Here is a 22,583-nt window from a genome sequence, read left to right on the forward strand (position 1 = left end):
TTTAATGTTTTCTTCTTAGGCTTTTATGATTTCATTTTTCACATTTAAATTTTGATCCATTTGGAGCTTATCCTGTACAATGTAAAGTATGGACCCAGCTATATCTTTAAAAAAATTTTTTTTTAAATGTTTATTTATTTTTGAGACAGAGAGACAGAGAGAGAGACAGAGACAGGGTGCAAGCAGGGGAGGGGCAGAGCGAATGCGAGACACAGAATCTGAAGCAGGTTCCAGGCTCTGAGCTGTCAGCACAGAGCCCAACGCAGGGCTCGAATCCATGAACCATGAGATCATGACCTGAGCCAAAGTCGGGTGCTTAACAGAGTGAGCCACCCAGGCGCCCCTGGATTCAGCTATATCTTTTTTGGATGTTTATCCATTTGTCCTAATATATTTATTAAAAATGTTAACGTTACCTCCACTGAAATGAGACGCCACTGTTACCAGAAATCAAATTCCTGTGTGTCTCTGGGTCTGTTTCTGGAGTTTCTATGCTTCCCTTGGTATGTCTGGCTATTGTGGCCATTCCCACACTATTTTCACTTTTGAGGCTCAGCAGTATGTTTGATCTGGAGGGTTCCCTTCTCATTGCGCTTCCTTTTTATAGTTTTCCTGCACAGTCTAGTTTGTTTTTCCCATATAAATGTTAGAATCAGCTTGTCTAATGGCAGGATAAAGGAGTGGGTATCTTTTTCAGGCTTATATTAAATTTCTACTGTTTCTTATTGATCCATTCACCCCTTGGCTGCAGCTGTCTACACACTGGGGCTCTGTGTTTGCTCTGTTGATCCTTTTTTTCCTCAGCAAATCCATTCCTTGAGCCAGGTCTATATGAGGTACCCACCCGCCTTCTCCACACTATATTCGAGGATGTCTGCAAAGCCTGTGGACATAGACATTGTTCCTGCTGCATTCCCGGCACCCCCTCCACCACTGGCCACTTTGGGCCCTTCCGCTGTTGGGGAGTCGGACTGGGGAAAGGAAAGGGGAAAGGGGAGGCTCCTCATTGGCTTCCCCTAGAAGATCCTACCTCACGGGATTTCTGCCCGCTGCACCCACCCTCCGCATGAATCAGGGGAACAGAGTGAAGATGCTCCTGGGAAGCTAGGAAGGCCAAGTTCTCCTCAAAATCACCGGTAAGACCAGGACAAAGGTGTCCCCCACCCTTTTCTTACAAGGGCAATGATGTGATAAGATTGGAAGATGATTGGAAAAACTTACATGGAGAAGATATCAAACCAGAATCATTAGGGGGCCCCTGTAACAGCAGGAATCTTTGACAGCTCTGTTCTTTCAACACCTGCTCTTCTTTTTTTAAATACCTGCTTGGATCTCAGACAGGGTGACGCCACAGGGATGGTGGCAGCTGGAAATCCAGGTAAGGAGCACCTGATTGCAGACTTTGTTTGGGTTTTCTTTGGTTTGCTGTGCAGTCACTGCCCCGACAAGCATATTCTCATAAGCCCTTGCAGGCAGGAGCCGATTCCCCTTACCTCTCCGTCCCCCAAACTAGTGCAGTGCTCCAGGGCTAACCAGTCATGCTTTTGATTGATCTATAGACGTCACCTCATTTGAGGCAGGCATTTTCTTGAATTAGGAAGAATCCCATCAGTAATCCCGTTTATGAGAGTCCATGTGGTCTATTCCTTGCTGACTTAGTTCAGACGCTTCTGCTAAAAACATGTCCTGAGCCTGCAGCTATAAATGAGCTCATGTTCTGGCATATTCTCGGATGTCTGTGACATCACCTCCACCTGACGGCAATGCCTTGTCGTTAGAGATATTGCCACATCTCTCCGCCTCCCCCTTAAATCCTCTGTTCAGAATTGTGTGGTGCTCGAGTCCTTCCTGGGAGTGGTCGGCTTGGAGAATTTGGGCCACCTGCCAGAGCCCGCACCACCCGGCGGGGCAGGGATGCGAAGGTCCCTCCCTCACCTGGGGAGACCTGTTGGCCTGTGTCAGTGAAGACATCACAAGCATCCCTTGTAATTTTCGTTTTCTGAAATGTGCGTGGCTTCAAACTTCTAGCGGCCTGGTGCGCACAGGTAGCTGTTTCCATCCAGGACATGGCAGATGCGAGAGGGTGGGCAGGGCAAGGTAAGCAGGTAATGAAGACAGCCGCATGGCTCTTCTGCCTTTTGCCGGCGAGAGGATAAAACAGCTGACATCTGTTTAGGGCGTGGGAATCCCACTATACTGGAAGCCTCTGATAAAGTAAACCAAAACATTTCATTAAAATTCATTTCCTTTTCTCACATCTTACTGAAAACAGAAAAATATTTCAACCTTGGCATAGCCACTGAATTATTCATCTGAAAATTAAAAACAAAAAAAAGCCAAAACAAAACAAAATTTTGATGCAACGCAGACGGAATCTCCCCCCCCCCCCCCGCGCTGCCCTTTGCTCCTTAAATTCCCCTTCCTCTGAAATGAGGCTGGGGTCCTGGCCTCCCACTGTGGCCAGTGCCAGGTTGGGGGGGGAGTGGGGGTCATATTCTCTCTTGTCCTCTCATGGGAGCAATGCCTGAGCACCAACTGTGGCTCCCAGACACCAGGGACTCTGTGTTGCCCTGAACCCTGGACCTGCAGGGCTGGGGGGACAAGGGGAGCCCACACTGGGACACATCAGGGCGGTGCAAGCCCCAGCTCAGGGAGAATGCCTCTTGTCTCTCCCTGAAGGAGACCAGGAGGAAAGCCTGGGCCACACCTACAGTTCCAGCACCAGCTGACAGCTCCCGGGCAGTCCTTTTGTACCACCTTTGATCTCGCTTCTCCCTGAAGGCCGGTGTTGACAGCACTCAGCCCCCAGGATGCTCACTCCTACGGTGCAGGGAGTGGGGCAGTAAAGGACCCACGACTGTCCTCTGCATGCCTGCTCTTACGTTATCCATTTGGGACTTGTCTTCCATCTCAAGACTGCCTTCCTGATTCATTTTAACCAGATGGCATTTACCAACCAGTTTGGGGGAGGAGCCTTTGACTGCATTTCCCCCAGGGGGCATCACTGCCCCCTGCAGCCTGGACGCTCCATGACGCCGTGACCCTTCCTCAGATCTCCATCAGCACCCCTTAAAACCCCACCTTCCACTGTGCCCTGATGCAAGCGGGGGGGCTTTCTTCATGAGCTCTGGTTCAATGGCGGCCGTATTTGCTGAACCCCAAACCCAAACACATACATATGGGGACTCGAGGTGTTCAGGGAAGTGAATTTTTGAAATTGGGGCTGTGCTGGGAAGCTGGCGTCTGCCTCTCTGCTTGGGTGGCCTGGGAACTTTCCAGCAGCGGACTTCCTTTTTGGATATGGTCAGACTAGTTGCACATCTTTTCACGTCCCTTATTTTCCTAAGTCTTTGTCTCACGAGCTTCTCTAATTTCAGTTTCTGGGAAATATTTTGTAAATAACGGTTGAGGCTTCTTCCATCGATGGTCCAGATACATCAGAAGTTCCGAGTTAACCAGACGGCACAGACGCAGAGAACTGTGCCCAAACATTCTAGAGAGGAAGGGTGCTTGGTTTCTGGCAAAAATACCACCCCTCCCCGCCCAAAGAAACACAGTCTAATTATTCAGTTTGGCTGTCAATGTTAATCAGATTATCCGGAGGGTACTCAACTGGATTTCGTTTTATGGTACAAATAAAGCCGAAGGGGAGCTTTCTGGCTTCCCCTAAAATGCTCCCTCACTGGCTGTAAACAGTTTTGTGGGTGGAGGGTTCTCAAAGTGAACGTGTGATCCACACCAGGGGTATTGGCTGAGGTGGCCAGGGTTTCAGGGAGAGAGAGCTAGCTGGGGCATCAGGGAAGCAGATGGGTGGAGGGGGGAGGGGCAAGTGAGGTGGGCGTGGAATAGGGAAAGCAGAGGTCGAGTTGCAGCGGGGGGCTGAGCCCAGCTGAGGAGGCGGGGTCTGGAGGCTTGGAGCAAAGCTGGACTTGAAAACTGACAGTGAGCTGGAGCCAGAACAGGTGCATTTGTTCACTTGGGCCTCCATAACAAAGTCACACAGACTGGGGGGGCTTCAACAACAGACAGTTATTGTGTCCCAGTTCTGGAGGCTAGAAGTCCAAGATCAAGGTGTTGGCTGGTTTGGTTCCTCCTGAGGGCTGTGAAAGGAATCTGTTCCAGGCCATGCCCCCAGCTTCTGCTGGCTTGCTGGGCGTCTTTGGCATTCCTTGCCTTGTAGACGTATCAGCCTGATCTCTGTCTTTATGTCCACGTGGCACTCTCCTGGTATCCCAATCTTATAAGGACACAAGTCACATGGAAGTAGGGTCCCACCTGCTGGGGTCCAAGGTGACCGCCTCTTAACTAATTATGTCTGCAAAGACCCTGTTTCCAAATAGTCACATTCACAGTTACTGGGGGTAGGTAGGACTTCAACATGTGAATGTGGGTAGGCGGGGGCAACATAGTTCAACCTGTAACGCCAGGTGCAGAGGGTGAGAGGAGCCTAGATGGGGTCTTGGCCAGGCATGAATGGGGCCTAGGATGGAATTAGGAACCTGGAGGGTCCTTGGGGGCTGAAGAATCAAGGAAACAAGAGGGAGTGATTGAGGCGTGGCTGAAGCCAGGGTCTCTCATCAGTCCCGGAGGTGCCTCGGCTCACACATACTCCCTGACCGATGGTGCACATTTGGGTGTTCTACTCTCCCAGCTGCAGAGTAGTACCAGCATCAACCTTTTTCAGGGCTGCCCCTGGTTGGGCACCCAACTGCCTGTCACTCCAGAGTCATGCCTATGGACTTTGTCTCAGGCCCCCATTCTGTCGTTTAAACCAGGGGGTTCTGTTCACTCCCTGGGAACTCAGTGGCTGTGAACATTGAACCTTTGTCTAGGCTCTTAGTGATCGTGACAGAAACTGCTGTCCCCCAGTGTCCATTCTCCTTTTCTTCCATAGTAATAAAGTCCCTGAGTTTTGGTCAGGTGTATGAGTCTCTGGAGTAAAAACTACATTTCCAGCCTCCCTGGTAGCTCTGTGCCCGTGTGACTAAGTTCTGACCAATGGCAAATCAGCAGAAACGCCCGGAAAATTTATGTTTTGGGGACCCTTCTGCTTCAGGGAACCTTCCTTTCTCCTCTTTTTCTTCTCTCTCCTCTCCCCTCTCCCCTTCCCGTAGTTCTCTATTATCAAACACTAACTATGAGCCTTCAAGCGTTTTGCATGTATCGGCTCCTTTATTTCTCACAATCCTATGGAGTAAGTATTCTTATCGTCTCGGTTTTACAGATGAGGAAACTAAGGCACACCTGATACACGCCCTCATTTCTATTTTGCTTTGTTCCTTTCTTTCTCTTATAGATGAAAAAAAAAAATCCAAACTGACCCAAGAGCGATGACTTTTACTAAGGATTTAGCTCACTGGCCCTTCTAGCTAGGTTGCTAGCTGGAATGCGGCATTGCTGGCTGCCACTTTTGATCAAGGGCCAGACCCTGAGGGTGAGGTACCACTGAGCTGCAAGGAGCCACCAGGATCCTGGGTCCTTGTAGCAAAGACTGCTTACTAGAGTGATTTGCTCTTCTTCTGCAGTACACAGCTAGACTAGATTCCCAAACCTCCCTTGCAGCCAATGGAATTTGAATGGAGTGGAATTCTAGATGTGGCCCACTAGAGTCCACGTTCCCTCCTCTGTACTCTTTCTCCATCATCTAGCCACATGCAGAAGATTCCTAGGCTTTAGGGAATGGCAGAATCCCAAGATGGAAGGAATCCATGTGCACGCTTCTCTGAATACATTCCCGAAATGGGTTTATTTAACAAATGGTTACAAGAGCCAACAATAGGTTAGACCCACAGGGAGGAAAGATGCCTGCTGGTCAGAAACACTCACATTGGATTGTTAAATCATCAGGGAAACAGCTTTTACTGTGTTAAGACATTCACTTCTGGGGGCTTGCTTGTCACTGCAGCCAGCACTGACCCTAAGAGAGTCCTTAAGACCATCGGGGAACAGATTGGCCATACTACCCCAGAACAGCCCATCTTGGAACGTCTATATGTGAAAGACACAAACCACACTTCTTGCACTCTCTGTGAATTCTGTAACTCTCCTGATTCCTTTGTGTCTGTTGGGAATGGTCTGCTAAACACAGGTGAATCTAATCTTACAAGACAGTGTGACAATTACCTTGGTCCCTCTAGATGTTCCCTACCTTTGCTTTGTGCCCCTGCTTTGTTTCAGTGTGTATCCGACTGTGACCCTTGGGGTTTCCAACAATTTTAGTTTTGCCAGCTTTGACCCTCGGAGCCTCCAAAATGCCGCTTACTCAAGGGATGCCCTTTCGTGCCTCCAGCCAAGGTTACTTTGGGTAACCGGCCCTCTACCTAGAAGGGTTGGGCACCTGGGCATGAAAAAATCCACACTAACCTGACAGGTGACTCAGTTAGCAAGTGGGTGATGACTGACTTCAGTATCTATGACAGCAGCCTTTCAGCTTATGATCTTCCCAGAAGATATCTCAAAAACTTGATCTCTGCAACTTTTTAGAGCTCACTTGGCACATTTGGATTGAAAAATAAACTAATCTCTTTCACCAAGGCTTCAACGTTCCATGTAGTTCAAAGGTGGCCTTGTCAATGGTATTGTAACTAGGACACTTGGTATGAACCAGGGTATTGATTACACTCAGGTCTTAAAAATCTCAGCTTCTGAGACTGTAGAAAGGACCTTGGTGCTAGCAGCTTGGACTGAGCATTCCAGTGGTGTTACAACCCCCCATTTAGCACCTAATGCTATGGAGACAACTGTTAACCATCTCCTGTCTTAGACTGCCACCATGTTTAGACCTCCACTCTTGAGAAATCTTGCCTGGCCCATAAGTGGAATAAATGCTCATTAACTCTAGAGTGAAACTGTGAACCAGACATCATAGAACCCTGGAGGGTTCGAGGTGTCCCTTTATTCTCCAAGTCAGCTAACAGCAGGGTTGGTGGAGAGCTTTCAGACAGACCTAAGATTGAATCTCAACTTTGCCAAGCTAGTAGATATGTGAGTTCTCCCAAGTTGTATCATTCCCCTGATACTCAGCTTCCTCATTTGCAAAATGGGGCATTATTTCTATCTTATGAGGACTGGACATATCAAATATAAACCCTCTGTAAATGTAGTTATTTTTGGAAAACCATCATTTCCAAGAACCTAGTTGCCAAGTTCTCTTGCCGCAGAGTTCTAGCTGTTTTGATGTGGGTCAGTTTTCATTCTCCTTCCCCCTCTGGAGATATGGGTCTCAGAGTACCAGCCCTGCCACTTTACGAGTCGTGTGACTTGTCTGATTAATTTCTTTGAACTCTTTCCTCATCTTTAACATAGGGATAGTAACAGTACCAGCCCCCTCACACTGTTTTGAGAATTAAGTGAGTTAAAGTATGTGAAGCACATAGAGCAGAGTTGAGCACATGGAAATATCTGTTAAATTATTGTTATCGCACGAAGGGATTACTTACTGGCTCATGCTGTCTTCCCTTTTGGACAGAAAACTCTTTGGGGCTTGAAACCTTGTCTCTTTACCAGCCACACACTCCCATTTACTGTTACATCTAGTCCTGGGGATGATCAGTGCCTTCCCGTGGACTCACTGGCTGTCTGCTCGTGCTGGCTGGGAAAGGGCAGAGTGTGACCAGTCTCCGGGCCAGCAAACCGTTGGCCACACACCCAGCCTCCGAGAATTAGGTCCCATCTCTGAAGTGGATGGAGCCCTGTAGCTGGACCTGTAACACTAGTGCATTCTGTTATCAGAAAGAAATCTTACTGTGAGTCTAGGGGATGGTTCAGGGTCCATCCTTAAATGTTTCCTATGGACTATTCTTATTGCAGGGTTCAGCGCGAGTATATAATACAAGTCGCTAGGTCTTCTGTTCCAAACCAGCCTCCCAGGAAAAGGACGGACAGAGGAAACCATCCTGTTTGGGGTTCAGAGAATACCACTGAGTCTCATGTAATCTCCGTGACATGTGACCAGATGGCATACGGCACTCATCTCCATGCCCCAAGCGTGGTTGATGTTCCATGACGGTAGGTCTCATTCTTGCCCCAGTCCCCTACCCCTGCCTGGAGCTTGCCCTCACTCCGCTGACTCTTGGGAAAGACTACTCTGGTATCTGGCTCTGAGCTGTCACAGGTAGGTGTTCCTCTTGGTCCAGCAGAGTGGTGGGATGCTAATCACTGGCCAAGGAGTGTGTGAGCAGGACCAGACCTGGCCTTCCTGGTGGAAGGGCCCAGCCCTGAACCAGAGGTTCTGGGGCAGGGAGATGGGGGGCTCCTTTTGCCCTGCAGTGGTTTCCTCTGCAAGGGCAAGGCCATCACAGCGAATCGTATTCACATTCATATCCATCATCGTGTATTTTCCGAGCATATACAACATCAAGAGCTGCGATTTCCTTCCGCTTTTGCTGTGTGAAGGCTGACACCACCTAGTCCTGCATTAGGAGCCTGAACATTTAGATGGCGCTTCCCCATCACATGCATTCTGCTCTCAAAGAAGGAGACTCGGCCAGAGCCCCATGTTGTTTTTTTCAGTGTGACAATTAAACACGTTCATTCCCACAATCTCCGAGGAGTACCTGGAGCCCCACCTTCTCAGGATTTGCCATCTTGGAGAACTACTTGATTTCTTTTCTTTTTTTAAAAAATTTTTTTAATGTTTATTTTTGAGAGAGAGAGAGAGAGAGAGAGAGAGCATGAGCGGGGGAGGGGCAGAGAGAGAGGGAGACACAGAATCCGAAGCAGGCTCCGAGCTATCAGCACAGAGCCTGATGGGGGGCTCCAACCCACAAGCGGTGAGATCATGACCTGAGCCAAAGTCAGACGCTCAACCGACTGAGCCACCCAGGCACCCCTACTTGATTTCTAATTATAAGTCAGAAATCCAATTTAACCGATGGATTCCACCATCCTTGTCATAGGCACTGGGAGAGCAGGGGAGCCAGGGGTTAGGAAAAAGCACGACAAGAAACAGCAACAACATGTATCATTAAAAAATGTGCCCCACCTCGATTACAAGTGTTGTCGCCGGATGCCTTTCAACAGGCACACACCCGCACTTGCATTAACCCCAGGGTACTGAATAGCAGCTTGTCCAAGTGAGGTGCTGGTGATTTTGTCAAAGCCCGCCTTAATGAAAAAGGCAGGACCACCTACCATGAACTTTCCTCTATGACTTCATTCTTCAGCAGTGCTCAAGTGTAAATAAACTTGTTTACCAAGATCAGAATGGTGATGTTAATGAAGTCTTATTTGTGCCACCACAATGACAAGTAATTTTGTGCACAGTTGAACTCAGGAGAGTGGAGGAAATAAGAGAAATTGCATTTCTTGTTCTGAAGTTTCCATACAGATGTCCTGAGCCGAAGTTAGTACGGTCAGTATTCTCCTTTGCTTTTGATTGTGTGTCCGTAGTAGAGAAAAAAAAAACCCTGTTGCTGTGCCTAATGTGGTCAACAAAATTATACTGTATGTAATGAGAAGAAAAGTGAAATAAGAAGCATTGATGAATGTACCAACGGGTGTAACCTTGGTGGCCAGTATGTGGTTTTTATGAAATGGATGCATGAATACGAGGGCCCTAATTATTGCTTTCAATTGACAAAGTATGGTGAATATGGAGAATGTTGCAGTACAACCCTGGCTGTGTCTCAAAGCAGCTTTAGATGTAAATATAGAAATTCTTGTGTACATGGCATTACATTTAAAAATTATTGCAAAAAGCAAGGCAGGTTTTAATACTTTATTGAGTAGATATGATGGATGACTAATTTTGTCGCTCTGGAGCAGGGATCTACAAACTACAGCCTGTGGGCCAAATCTGGCCCAGTGCCTGCTTTTGTAAATAAAGTTTTATTGGGAAAAAGCTACGTTCATTTGTTTACATACTGTCTGTGGCTGCTTTCATGATATACTTGCAGGGTTGAGTAGTTACAACAGAGATCGTACAGCCCACGAAGGCTAAAATATTTGCAGTTTGGCCCTTTATAGAAAAAAAAAAATGCCACCGGATCCCTGTTCTGTTGGAAACAATTGTCTCAGAGAAGATGCACAGGCTGTTGGTGAGGTGATGGCCAGATGGGGTGGGGAAAGAAATAATCACATATTTTCAGATAATGGGAAGGAAGAAACAGAAACAGAGTATATGCAAGGGAAATTGGAGCCTTCGATGAGGAGGTGGGTTCCAACGTGAACAGGGGAAGAGAGGGTTCTGTGGGTCCTGATTCCATTCTTTAATAAGCAGAGTATAAATCTAAATGGAACTGCTTGGGTACAAAGACAAATTACCATGTAGGTTTTTATAGAGATATTAAACATTTTATCAACTTATGGGATCTCTGACTCACAAATAAATCACCTCAAAATCAACTTCAGTGGAGGGAGACATCTCTTTGGAAACCCAAACATGGAGGGAAGGAGCCTAGCCTCCCCTTGCCAACTGGTGGGGGATGGTTAAAGCAGTTGGGTTCTCTCCCTCTTCACCTTTGTATAAAGGCTATCAGCTCTGCTTGTCCTGTTGCTGCAAACAGAGAGAAAAGAAACATGGGACATTTTTCTCATGCTGAAGGCATCTATTGCCCAATAGGGTTCATTATACCAGGCCAGTACCTACCTGTTTAACAATTCTGTGTTTGGATGCAGTAGCCCAGTGGGTCGTAAAGCAGGTGCCGGCCATGGATTTTATGGGTGATGGGGATCTTTGAATCCCAAAACTGGAGGTGTGGGATTGCTCTGGGTAGACACTCAATAACGTGACAATTAAGAGAGTAAGAACATGTTAGCCCGGATGGCCTAACGTCTGGGTCTTCCTAGACAAAAGGTGACTCCTGGTTCAAAAAGTCCTAGTAAAACTTTTACTGCTACTTTCCTTTCCTGCTCTCTTAACGAGAGGGGGGCCTGTGCTCACAGTCTAGCACTCTCAGAACCACGTGCTCAGCAACAGCACAATAACAGAGAAAGTGGCTAACCCTTGTCTAGGCACAGCCCAGAGAGCTTTCACAGACTACATCCTTTAGAGCACACAGCACTGTGAGGAAGCACCAGTATCATCCCTACTTTATAGATGAGGACACGGAGGCACAGAGAGGCGAAGTAACTTGTCCATGGCCACACAGCTAGAAAGTGGAGGAGCCAGGCAGTCCATCTCCAGAGTCTCAGTGCCACTGAGCAAGGAGAGGGAGACACAGAGTCCAAAGCAGGCTCCAGGCTCCGAGCTGTCAGCACAGAGCCTGACTCGGGGCTTGAACTCACCAACTGCGAGATCATGACCTGAGCTGAGGTCTGACGCTTAACCGGCTGAGTCCCCCAGGTGCTGAGAGTTCTGAGCGCTATGTTCTTAAGCCTTAGCCACAGAGGGCAACTGGAGCTCATTCCTGTGGGCAAACTGAAAAACACATAGCTCAGAATCGCCCAGTGCGCCCAGGAATGAGGGAGTGGGGGCATTGATACACCAACTGCGGTCAGCCAGTGGTTGACAAGCCTTGGCAAAAGGGGAAAAAGCCTTGGGGGATAGAAATGCACATCTTGGTAGTAGTAGTTCATCCGGGGAACATGAAACATTAGGATACATAGCAGTGTTTCTCAATACTAAAAAAAAAAAAAAAAAAAAAAAAAGAATCATTGTTACCCATAAGGAGATTTCAAAGCATTTTTTCCTTTATTATTATTTTTTTTTATGTTTATTTTTGAGAGAGAGAGAGAGAGAGAGAGCGTGACACACACTCTCACACACACACGCACACACACAGTACAAGCAGGGGAAGGTCAAAGAGAAAGGGAGACACAGAATCTGAAACAGGCTCCAGGCTCTGAGCTGTCAGCACAGAGCCCAACATGGGGTTCGAACCATGATCTCACAAACCATGAGATCATGACCTGAGCCAAAGTAGAACGCTTAAGTAAGCCACCCAGGTGCCTGGAAGAGCATTTTTTCCTAACTGCCTTCACCTCCATGAAGTCTTAATACCACAGATGTATTGCAAATACGTTGATGCACTGTGGCCCTTTGTGGGGGGAGGAGGGTTACAACCCATTAATTTTTTTTATTAAAAAAATGTTTATTTTATTTTATTTTTCTTGCAATTCTTTTTTTATTTTTATTTTTTATTATTTTTTTAATATGAAATTTATTGTCAAATAGGTTTCTGTACAACACCCAGTGCTGATCCCAACAGATGCCCTCAATACCCATCACCACCCCTCCCCCCACCCCCCATCAACCCTCAGTTTATTCTCAGTTTTTATTTTAAGATGTTTAAATGTTTATTTCATTTTGTTTTATTTTTGAGAGAGAGAGAGTACGTGAGCAGCAGAGAGCAGAAAGAGAGAGGGAGACACAGAATCCGAAGCGGGCTCCAGGCTCCAAGCTGTCGGCACAGAACCCGATGTGGGGCTCAAACCCACAAACCCTAAGATCATGACCTGACCTGAACCAAAGTCAGACGCCCAACCAAGTGAGCCACCCAGGCGCCCCTACAAGCCATTAAAATATGCAAGAATTTTTGCCCCTTATATTAGCGTTCTCCAGAACCAATAGGATGTATGTGTGCATAACTTGATTCTTATACGTATCAATGTACATATATACATATACGCATATGAATATGTTTCAGTATGTTCATATTTTTAAAACATAAAAAATAAGGAAGTGGCTTACGGCGATTATGAAGACTGACCAGTCTCAAGACCTGCAGTTGGTGAGCTGGAGACCCAGGAGGGCCAATGGTGCATGTTCCAATGCAAAGGCCAACAGGCTGAAGATGCAGTGTGAGCTGATGTTTCAGAGTGAGTCTGAACAAGGAAAGAACCACTGTCCCACGTCCGGGTAGTCAGGCAGGAGTCATTCCCTTTGGCTGGAGAAGGGTGAGCCTTTTTGTTCTATTCAAGCCTTCAACTGACTAGGTGGGACTCATCCACTTTAGGGAGGGCGGTCTGCTTTACTGCTTTACCAATTCAAATGTTAATCTTACCAAGAAACACCCTCGAAGACCCAGAATAATGCTTGACCAAATGTCTGGGCACCCTATGGCCCAGTCAAGTTGAAACATAAAATTAACCATCACACCCCAACCCCCATTCCAACTATAACACAGTTGGGGGAGACCTTGCCCCTGAGGACGCATGGTCCAAGTGACTTCAGACTGCATCTGGTATGTATATACGTCCCACCCACACCATCCAGCTCTTGTCTCTCCGTCCCTGCTCATTGGGGCGGCTGGCCAGTGGTGCTGAGGTGGTGAATCCACAGGAACGGAGAGAGGGGCATTTCATTTCATTTTTCTAGGCTAAGGGGTCCTGGGGGAAGACTGAAAGCAATGGAGGAGAAGAGGGTAGGACAGATTTGAAGCAAATGATTAACTTTGAGAATCCACCACAGCAGAAACAAAGCTCTGGTTTTCATTATTTCCCGGGATCTCTATGTAGTTTCGATTTCCCCAAAAGGAGCCCCGGCACAAAATAATTAGGCCCTGCCTTGGTATTTCGCTGCTGTTGAAATCAGCTTCTAGAGAGGATGTGAACATCCCTCTCCAGGCCTGAGCCCCACCTCAATCTCAATGAGAAGCTAACTTCTCATGTTCCTAAGTTGAAAAGCAGTTGAACAGATGGTGGCTGACACCTTTCTCAGGAATCCTGGAAACCCACCAGTCTATCCACTGAGGTATGAAAAAGAGAAAAGGGGACCAAAAAATGTGGTGTGGAGAGAGAAATGACTGGAGCGGAGGAGCCCAAGAGAACGCCGTGCTGCTCGGCGTGTCGGAGGGGCGCTGTCCGCCGTAAGCCGGGAGTTTAGGAGCCAGGAGGGCACCAGCTTTCTCCTTGGTGGGACGCATGGCTGCAGCCAGGAGGCTGAAACCAGACAAGGGAAAAGCCATGCAATATGGTGCACCTAGTTTCCCCACGAGAGACCACAGCATACTGTAAACCTGTATCTGCACTTTGGCACTGAAGAGCAAGCAAAGAAGTTTTTTCTGCTGTTTCCTTGAGAGGATAAGAAAAAGAAGTCTAAGCAAAGAATGTCTTTTGGTGGGGGGGGGGGGGAGCTGAGAGGAAAACAACAGCTTTAAGTCAGTCACCTTGGTAAGGTGTATATATTTGCTTTTCTACCAAATGGTTTCAGATTTGTTTCAAAAAATGGGGCAGTGATTGTTGGACATGACCCAAGACACTACATCAAATTCTTTGCCCTTTTATTAAACTTGAGACCTAATATCTGTATTATCTTTGTCCTGATAGAAACTCATCATTCAGCCTCAGTGACAATTTTGTGGCTGACCACATAAAACTTAGCAGCAATGAAACTACTCTAGTAGCATTGCTCTGATTTTTTTAGTTCCTACAAATTTAAGTCATTATACAAATCATTATAGAAAATCAAATATAGGGGAGAATCCTAGGATACAGAACATATTGTTTTAGGGTTAGAATCTAGAAGAGTGTTAAGGCAAATCAATCCCTTCACTTTCTAGAAGTGGAAAGCTGCATCCAGAGAGGTTGAACAATTCACTGAAGGTTAGCAGCTGGTTGGCAACAGACTTTTCCTACCTTAGGGCAGGCTTGCTTACCCCTCCTAACACAAAATGAGAAAACTACCCACAGGTTCACTTGAAAAGCCCACTACCTGGGACCTAGAACCACAGACTGGCATTTTAGAAAGTTTAAGATAGGAAATTTGTTCACACCGTGAGAAGGGGAAATGGACTAAAAATGGCAGCATACAGGAATAGCTTTACATTTGCCTCCTAAAGAGCTGTCCAGTGGAGTCATGGTATTAGGAAATCTCCATGCCAAAGTCCTCCAAAGAACACACTCAAATCCCACGTACCTGTTTGCAGATGCCTGAAGATCAGGAGTAAATGTTTTGCTTCGTGTCACAACGAAAAAGGGGCTTTCTGTGAAAGTGTGATATGGTTGTCCCCAGTAAAGTCCAACGACAGCACTGCAGACGTGGTGGAAAGCAAGGCTACGTATGCCGGCCAAGATCTCCCATAGCCAAGGGAAGAGCCAAGTTTTGGGAAGATGGAACATCCTGGCCACAGATCTGTTGACAAGAGTGGGTTTGGACAGAATCATAGGACCCTTGGCTAGGTAGAAACCAAATTCAAAAAGAGGTGCATCAGATGATGTTTGGGGATATAGAAAAGAAAGAGTTGACCTTTTTGCTTTTATCTTTATGACAACGACAAGGAGTAAATTAATTTTTCTGAGTATCTAAAATGTATACAGCACTTATGCTCTCTCTTGGCCATGCAGTCTCAGTGTGTAAGGCACCAGGAGTCCTGGGGGACGGACACGGAAGCCCCATCCTGATAGATTGCACCCCGACTCCCATGCTAAGTGGCGTCACTCATGATGGTACCTAGTTGTAAGTAGACTGACAAAAAGGACAAGTGGAGCTTCTGGATGGGTGAATGATAAGCTGTTTGGACAAACGTTCCTACTTTCATTTTCACATCTAAAAATGCTACATAAAAATAGATTTTTAAAAACCTTAAAATAAAATTAAAAACTCTCTTAAAATATCAAGGAATTGGCAGCAAAATTAGGAATTATAAGGTAATCGAAAATTGATGTTAAAGTGGGAACCCTGAAAACTCTTATTCCTAGGGTGTGTGCTGATGTAGGCACATAGAGGCATTAGATTTTCCAGTCTCTTGGGGCACGAGGAACAGAAGTCAAGCCATAGTGAACCCTGCCCCAAGTAAACTGGAGGGTTCCTCTCTCAAATTATGGGTGATCCAGAGAGAACTACCCTTGCATGGATTTGCAGCCCAAAGTAACATCAGTTGGGAAGACAAAAATCATGACAGCTGTGAATCTCGTTTGAAAGAAACTCATGCTGTCCTGCTTTGAGGTATTTAGCAGAAAACAAATGTGAATCTTCTTCTAAGGAATGCCCCTTTCTTCTAGATTTCAAATTATTCCTACAAATAATTTTTTTAATTAAAAAAATTTTTTTAACGTTTATTTATTTTTGAGACAGAGACAGAGCATGAATGGGGGAGGGGCAGAGAGTGAGGGAGACACAGAATCGGAAGCAGGCTCCAGGCTCTGAGCTGTCAGCACAAGCCCGACGCGGGGCTCGAACTCGTGAGATCAGGACCTGAGCCAAAGTCGGACGCTCAACCGACTGAGCCACCCGGGCGCCCCTACAAATAATTTTTAATGACAGAAAGCAGCACCCAACTAAAAATAATCAAGCACACAGGGAAATTGGCACTGCGAATGAGAACAATCAGAAACAATACAAAGTAGAAACATGCAAAGACTTCATCATTGTCAAACACAGATCACAAAGCAGGTATGCTTACCGCACTTAACGATTAACAACAGGACGCCTGGGTGGCTCAGTTGGTTAAGCATCCGGCTCTTGAATTCAGCTCAGGTCATGATCTCATGGTTCATGGGTTCAAGCCCCAAGTTAGGCTATGCACCAGTGTGCATAAGGTTTCTACAAATGAAAAGTACAAGAATTAAAATGAAGAACTCAGTGGGTACATATGAAAACAGAGTAGACACTGGGGCACCTGGGTGGATCAGTTAGTTAAGCATCCAACTTTGGCTCAGGTCATGATCTCACAGCTGGTGAGTTTGGGCCCTGGACCCTGAGTTGGGCTCTGTGCTGACAGCTCAGAGCCTGCTTTGGATTCTGTGTCTCCCTCTCTCTCTGCTCCTCCCCTGGTCACGCTCTGTCTCTCTCTCTCCCTCAAAAATAAACATTAAAAAAATAAAATAAAATAAAACAACAGAGTAGACATAGCCAAAGAAAGAATTTAATTAAATGGAAGATATATTTGAGGACATTTTCCAGAATATGGCACAATAAAGCACAAAGAGATAAAGAGATGGAAAATGGACAATAGAGGTTATAAGATATGGAAGATAAACTGAGAAGGTCTAATATCCATTTGAGCAGAGTACCCGAAGGAGAAAAGAGAAAAAAAAAGATGCAGAGTATTTGACAATATAATGGCTGAGATTTCAATAATGAATCATTCCCTAATGAATTCAAGAATGAATTTCAAGCAGTATAAATAAAAAGAAATGTAAGACTAAACACATCATAGTGAAACAGCAACATGGGAAAAACAAAAAGTTATCAAAGGAACCATAGTAAAAAGATCTGCCTGAGTCACAGACTCACAGCTGGCCTATCACCTGTGACAGTGGAAGTCATAAGATAGTTGAATGACACCTTCAATTGGACATACAAAAATGACTGCCAACCCAGTCTTCTATACGCAGAGATAATACCTTTCGAGGGCAAAATAAATATACTTTCAGAAACAAACAAATGCTGTTGACTTTACCACCAGTAGACTCTCACTAAAAGAAATTTTAAAGGCAGAAAGAAATTGATCCCCAAAAGAAGATAAAGAAGGAACAAAGAGCCAAGAAAGGAGAAAATATGAGGCTAGTTCTAAGCAAACATTGACCGCCTAAAATAATAATAGTGTCTTGTGAGTTTAAAAAAAATGGAAGAGAGATTAGGAGAAAACTGTAGTCACACCAGCTTTTCTCTTGCTCTGAATCTCTACATGGTAACAGACACATTTATGACAAAACTGGTGACAACTATCCCCCAAACTCCTAAAATACAAGTGAGTGTAGACAGACTACCAGTGACCGCGGATCTTTGTGCCGGAGCCTGTGTGAGAAGAAGAAAAAAAAAAGGTAACAGGATGGCATTTTATACACTTGAGAATAGCAAAACCCCAACAAGAATGTACTGGAAGGCTAGAAAGTCAATTGAGGACTCCATTGCTGGGCGAGTACAAGAGTCATGAACTCTCAAACTGGCCTTCTGGAGCTTTCTCCTAAGACATGACCCCTTACCTAGGGGAAAGTGCTGGGAGTGGAATTTAAACTGAGCCAGATAAGGATAACATCATAAATGAAGAAAACAAAAAGTCTAGACCAGAGATAAGGGAGGGGACCCAAGACAGGGAATCTCAGAATGTAAGTTATCTGATATTTGACATCACATACAAATAACAGAGGAGGGGACTTTATGATGTAAAAAAAAAAAATTCCTGAACCCCATGCCCTAGCTTGGGCTACTGTAACAAATTTCCATAAACTGGGTGGCTTATAAACAAGAGAACTTTATTTCTCACGGTTCTGGACATCAGGATGCCTGCAGACTGCTGACTTCTCCCCATGTCCTCACACGATGGAAGGAATAAGGGAGCTATCCGGGATGTCTCTTAGAAAAGCACTAATCCCATTTGTGGTGGCAGAGCCCTCATGACCTCATCTATCAAAATCCCAACCACATTAGAGGTTAGGGTTTCAAGCCATAAATTTTGAGGGGATGCAAACATTCAGTCTATAACACCCTGCTTCATTTTTAAAAGTCAGTAAAACGAATTTCACCTAAAACTTAGAAATAGAAAAGCCATTGAAGTCAAATTCTGTACAAAGCTAGGATTTAAAGAAGAAAAATAAGGAACAGAAACACAAAAAAAGTCATGCCCACAAGATAACAGTGTCATCTCCTATCTCAAAACAAGCTAAAAATTTTAAGAAAATGATAATACATCAGAATTATAAGAACTTAGAAACGAAGTGACAGAAATAATTGAGATAATTAAAAATTGGGGCACATGGGTAGCTCAGTCAGCTAAGCATCCAGCTCTTGATTTCGGTTCAGGTCATAATCTCATGGTTTGTGGGTTCGAGCCCTGGCATCGGGCTCTGGACTGGTAGCATGGAGCCCGATTGTGATTCTCTCTCTCTGTCTCTCTCTCTCTCTCTCATTCTCTCTCTCTCTCTGCCCCTCCGTCACCCGCTCTCGCAATAAACAAACATTTTTAAGAAATAATAAAAGAAAAACATCATTTCAGAAATGAAGAGTTAACTAGAAAGAATATGAGGGAGATTAACAATGAATAATGCCTTAGGAGAAATAGAAGGCTAAAAAAAGAAAAACTTTTCAAATACAAAAGAAAAGAAGAAAGGAATAAAAAGTACCTGGGAGAAAGTAACAAAAGTTAAAGACAGCAAAGAAGACAAAATATGTGGATAATAGGAGACCTTTAGAAGCAAACCAAGCAAGGCAGGAAACAAATACTAATGACTATAACCCAAGAAAACTTGCCTAAAATTAGAGGGAGAAAAGGATTTAAAATTACACATCAAAAGAGGACATCAAGTACCTATGATTATCACCTGAACATTACTAACACCTAGAGATATCCTACTGTAATTACTGGACTTTAAAGAAAAAAATGTAAATTATTTGAGCATCCAAAAGAGAATGAACTTGGTTGTTTTTTTTTTAATGTTTGTTTATTTTTGAGACAGAGAGACAGAGAGCAGGTAGCAGAGGGGCAGGGAGAGAGACACAGAATCCAAAGCAGGCTCCAGGCTCTGAGCTGTCAGCAAAGAGTCCAACACGGGGCCTAAACTCACGAGCCATGAAATCATGACCTGAGCTGAAGTTGGCCACTCAACTGACTGAGCCACCTAGGTGCCCCATGAACTTTTTTTTCCCCAAGTTTATTTATTTATTTTGAGAGTATGATAGAGAAACAAAGTGAGAGAGGGAGAGAGAGAGAATCCCAAGCAGGCTCTGTGCTGATGGCATGGAGCCCAACGCGGAGCTGAGCTCACAAACTGTGAGATCATGACCTGAGCCAAAATCAAGAGTCAGATATTTAACTGACTGAGCCACCCAGGCGCCCTGAGAATGGAACTTGTGAGAAAAGAATCCTAGATCTGACTTTCAGACAGTAGTAATTATGTCAGGAAAAAAAAAAAATGTAGCCATGTGTTTAAGAAAATGTGCCCCCAGCACTTGATATCCAGCAAAATTGAATTTCAGATATAAAATACACAGTTGATATGCAAGATCTCAGGGAATATTGTTCCCATGAGCCCTGTGTGAGAAACTTACTAGAGAGTAAGCTTCAGACAACCAAATGACCCTCCTTGATGTGAGGGCAGATGGTAGGGATTAAGTTTATAGTAACCTGTACAACTAAGTCTGAATGATGGCTTAAAGTGGGTGAGCATAGACCATAATGGCCATATGCTTTGACAATTTATAGTACACCTACTGAAGAGAGCAGAGAGAAGATGGGAAAAGCAATATGCAAAAAGATTTATTTTATTATTTTTTTTCAACATTTATTTATTTTTGGGACAGAGAGAGACAGAGCATGAACGGGGGAGGGGCAGAGAGAGAGGGAGACACAGAATTGGAAGCAGGCTGCAGGCTCCAAGCCATCAGCCCAGAGCCTGATGCGGGGCTCGAACTCCCGGACCGCGAGATCGTGACCTGGCTGAAGTCGGACGCTCAACCGACTGCGCCACCCAGGCGCCCCGCAAAAAGATTTATTTTAATGTTTGAAATAATCATATTGGTCGTCCATTAGTATTTTTGTTTTTGTTTTATCAGTTTTCTTATTCCAAGTCTTTTGTGTGTGTAATATGGGATAAGACAAGTGACTAATTATGGACAATTCTAATGATATTGGTATTAGATCCCTGGTATTCTTGAGAACGAGCATTCACGGTATAGAAGAAAGGAGTTACTGGGGTAATATGGAAGAAGTTAAATGAAATCTAGGTAGTTTTTAATTTAAGTTAGAAGAACCAATATTGACTCGTGAGGTATTTTGTCTTTAAGTATATATTTGGATATATGGGTTACAAGACACGAAAGTCATGAAATGAGTGACACACATCCAAATTTCACAAACTCGGTTGTGTGTGTATGTGTGCGTGAGTGTGCGCACCTGTGCATTTAGATCCCCTGAAAAGAAAACAGTGACCACCAACCTCCAATCTTAGATGGTGGTCCTGAAGTACAATTTCCCCCTACAAGGAACCAGGGCTTCCTGAAGAACTGACCGAATCCAGATCTGGTGCAGGAAATGTACAAGGTGAGCCTGGAACATCGTGTCATGCCAGATCTCAAGGACGCTGTTAAACACTCCCAAGGTCATGGCCAAAGGCCTCAGGAACCAATCTGAACTCAGGCTCCCATTGAGCCAATTTGAGCTGCAGTAAAAATAATGTTTAAATTCACGAGTTTATAATAATACTGTGAAAAACAAGTGGTCACCTTCAGAGGAGGATAAGGAACTAAATTATTATCTTAAAAACTGCTGAATAAAGGAAGTGGCTCCAGCATTTATGCCGTCTTTCTGTATAACCTGTACTGTAGGATAACCAGATGGTAGACGGAGACCTGTCTTATCACAACTACTAAATTACAACAACAAAGATAGAATATCGCCACTTTGCAGTCCCCAAGGAATTAGTAGATTTAGGCATTAAGCATCATGGCTGTTAACGTTTAAAAAAAAAAAAAGTGACAACTGGATACTATGTACCTCCTATGGTCTTGTCAAAGGGGTCAAATCCCAATCTGATTCAGCTTCTGGACCCAGCTGCCCAAACTTCTGGAAATAGGCAGGGCTGAGAAATACAGGGTACTGTGAGGGTGTGATTTTAAAACTCCAGGCTGGGGGCGCCTGGGTGGCGCAGTCGGTTAAGTGTCCGACTTCAACCAGGTCACGATCTCGCCGTCCGTGAGTTGGAGCCCCGCGTCAGGCTCTGGGCTGATGGCTCAGAGCCTGGAGCCTGTTTCTGATTCTGTGTCTCCCTCTCTCTCTGCCCCTCGCCCGTTCATGCTCTGTCTCTCTCTGTCCCAAAAATAAATAAAAAACGTTGAAAAAAAAAAACACAAAAACTCCAGGCTGTGGGGAAACTAAACCACTCATCATACTAGCCAGGTACTTTGAGACATAAACTGTAAGGAAAAGAAAAGACTGGAAAGAGAGCTTATAAATGAAAAGACTTAAAAGAAATATCAGTCTCAATGGGCAAGGCAGTGCTGTAGTATCTAGGGGATGCACGTTTGTTTGATAAAATGGGTTTTTAAAGAAACGCAAGGAAATTTTTAAGAATAGAAACCAATGTAGTGGTTCTTTAAGGGACGAGGAGGGGGTTGTAATTGGGAAGGACATAAACGTGTTTCTGGGGAGGCAGATAGCAAAACTGTATTCCTGACCTGAATGGTGTTTACCTTAAAATATTTCATGAAGCAATATATTTCATTCATGTGGCTTTCCGCTTTATTCTACAGTAAGAAGAGTGTGTTAAAACAGATCGAGTATATGATAACAATGTTACATAGAGGGGCAAGTGGAGTTAAAATGGTCTAAAGTCTTTATGTTGTCTGGGAAGGGGGTAAATGTACTGATTAACTTTAGACTTTAATACTTATGGCGTAGTTTCTAGAATAAGAATGAAAAGAATAGAGAGTATGGAACTTTCAATGTAGTAGAAGGAAAAATTGCATTGATAGTAATAATCTGAAAGTAGGCAGGAAAGGAGAGAAAAAGTCATGGAACAGGTGTGTTATGGGCTGAACTGTGTCCCCCAGAAAGATATGTTGAATTCCTAAACCCCAGTACCCACGAATGTGGCCTTATTTGGGAATAAGTTCTTTGCAGATGTAACTAAGTTAGGATGATGTCATGCTGAAGTAGGATGGGCCCTAATTCAATATGGCTGTGTCCTTATATTTAAAAAAAAATTAAATTTGTTTATTTCTGAGAGACAAAGAGAGACAGAGCATGAGCAGGGCAGGCGCTGAG

The 22,583-nt window shown here is 44.8% G+C and overlaps 1 long non-coding RNA gene across 1 annotated transcript; it reads right to left on the reverse strand.

The window, feature by feature from the left end:
- Window positions 1-9,425: 9,425 nt before the first annotated feature.
- On the reverse strand, window positions 9,426-16,423 carry LOC123385831. The gene is made up of 5 exons (XR_006598947.1): window positions 16,284-16,423; window positions 14,798-15,013; window positions 11,227-11,359; window positions 10,589-10,718; window positions 9,426-10,495 (listed from the first exon to the last, which is right to left on the reverse strand). It is a non-coding gene; the product is annotated as an uncharacterized LOC123385831 (long non-coding RNA).
- Between the last annotated feature and the right edge of the window lie 6,160 nt (window positions 16,424-22,583).

The sequence above is a fragment of the Felis catus genome, chromosome B3 (assembly GCF_018350175.1).
Source record: "Felis catus isolate Fca126 chromosome B3, F.catus_Fca126_mat1.0, whole genome shotgun sequence".
NCBI classification, from domain to species: Eukaryota; Metazoa; Chordata; class Mammalia; order Carnivora; family Felidae; genus Felis; species Felis catus.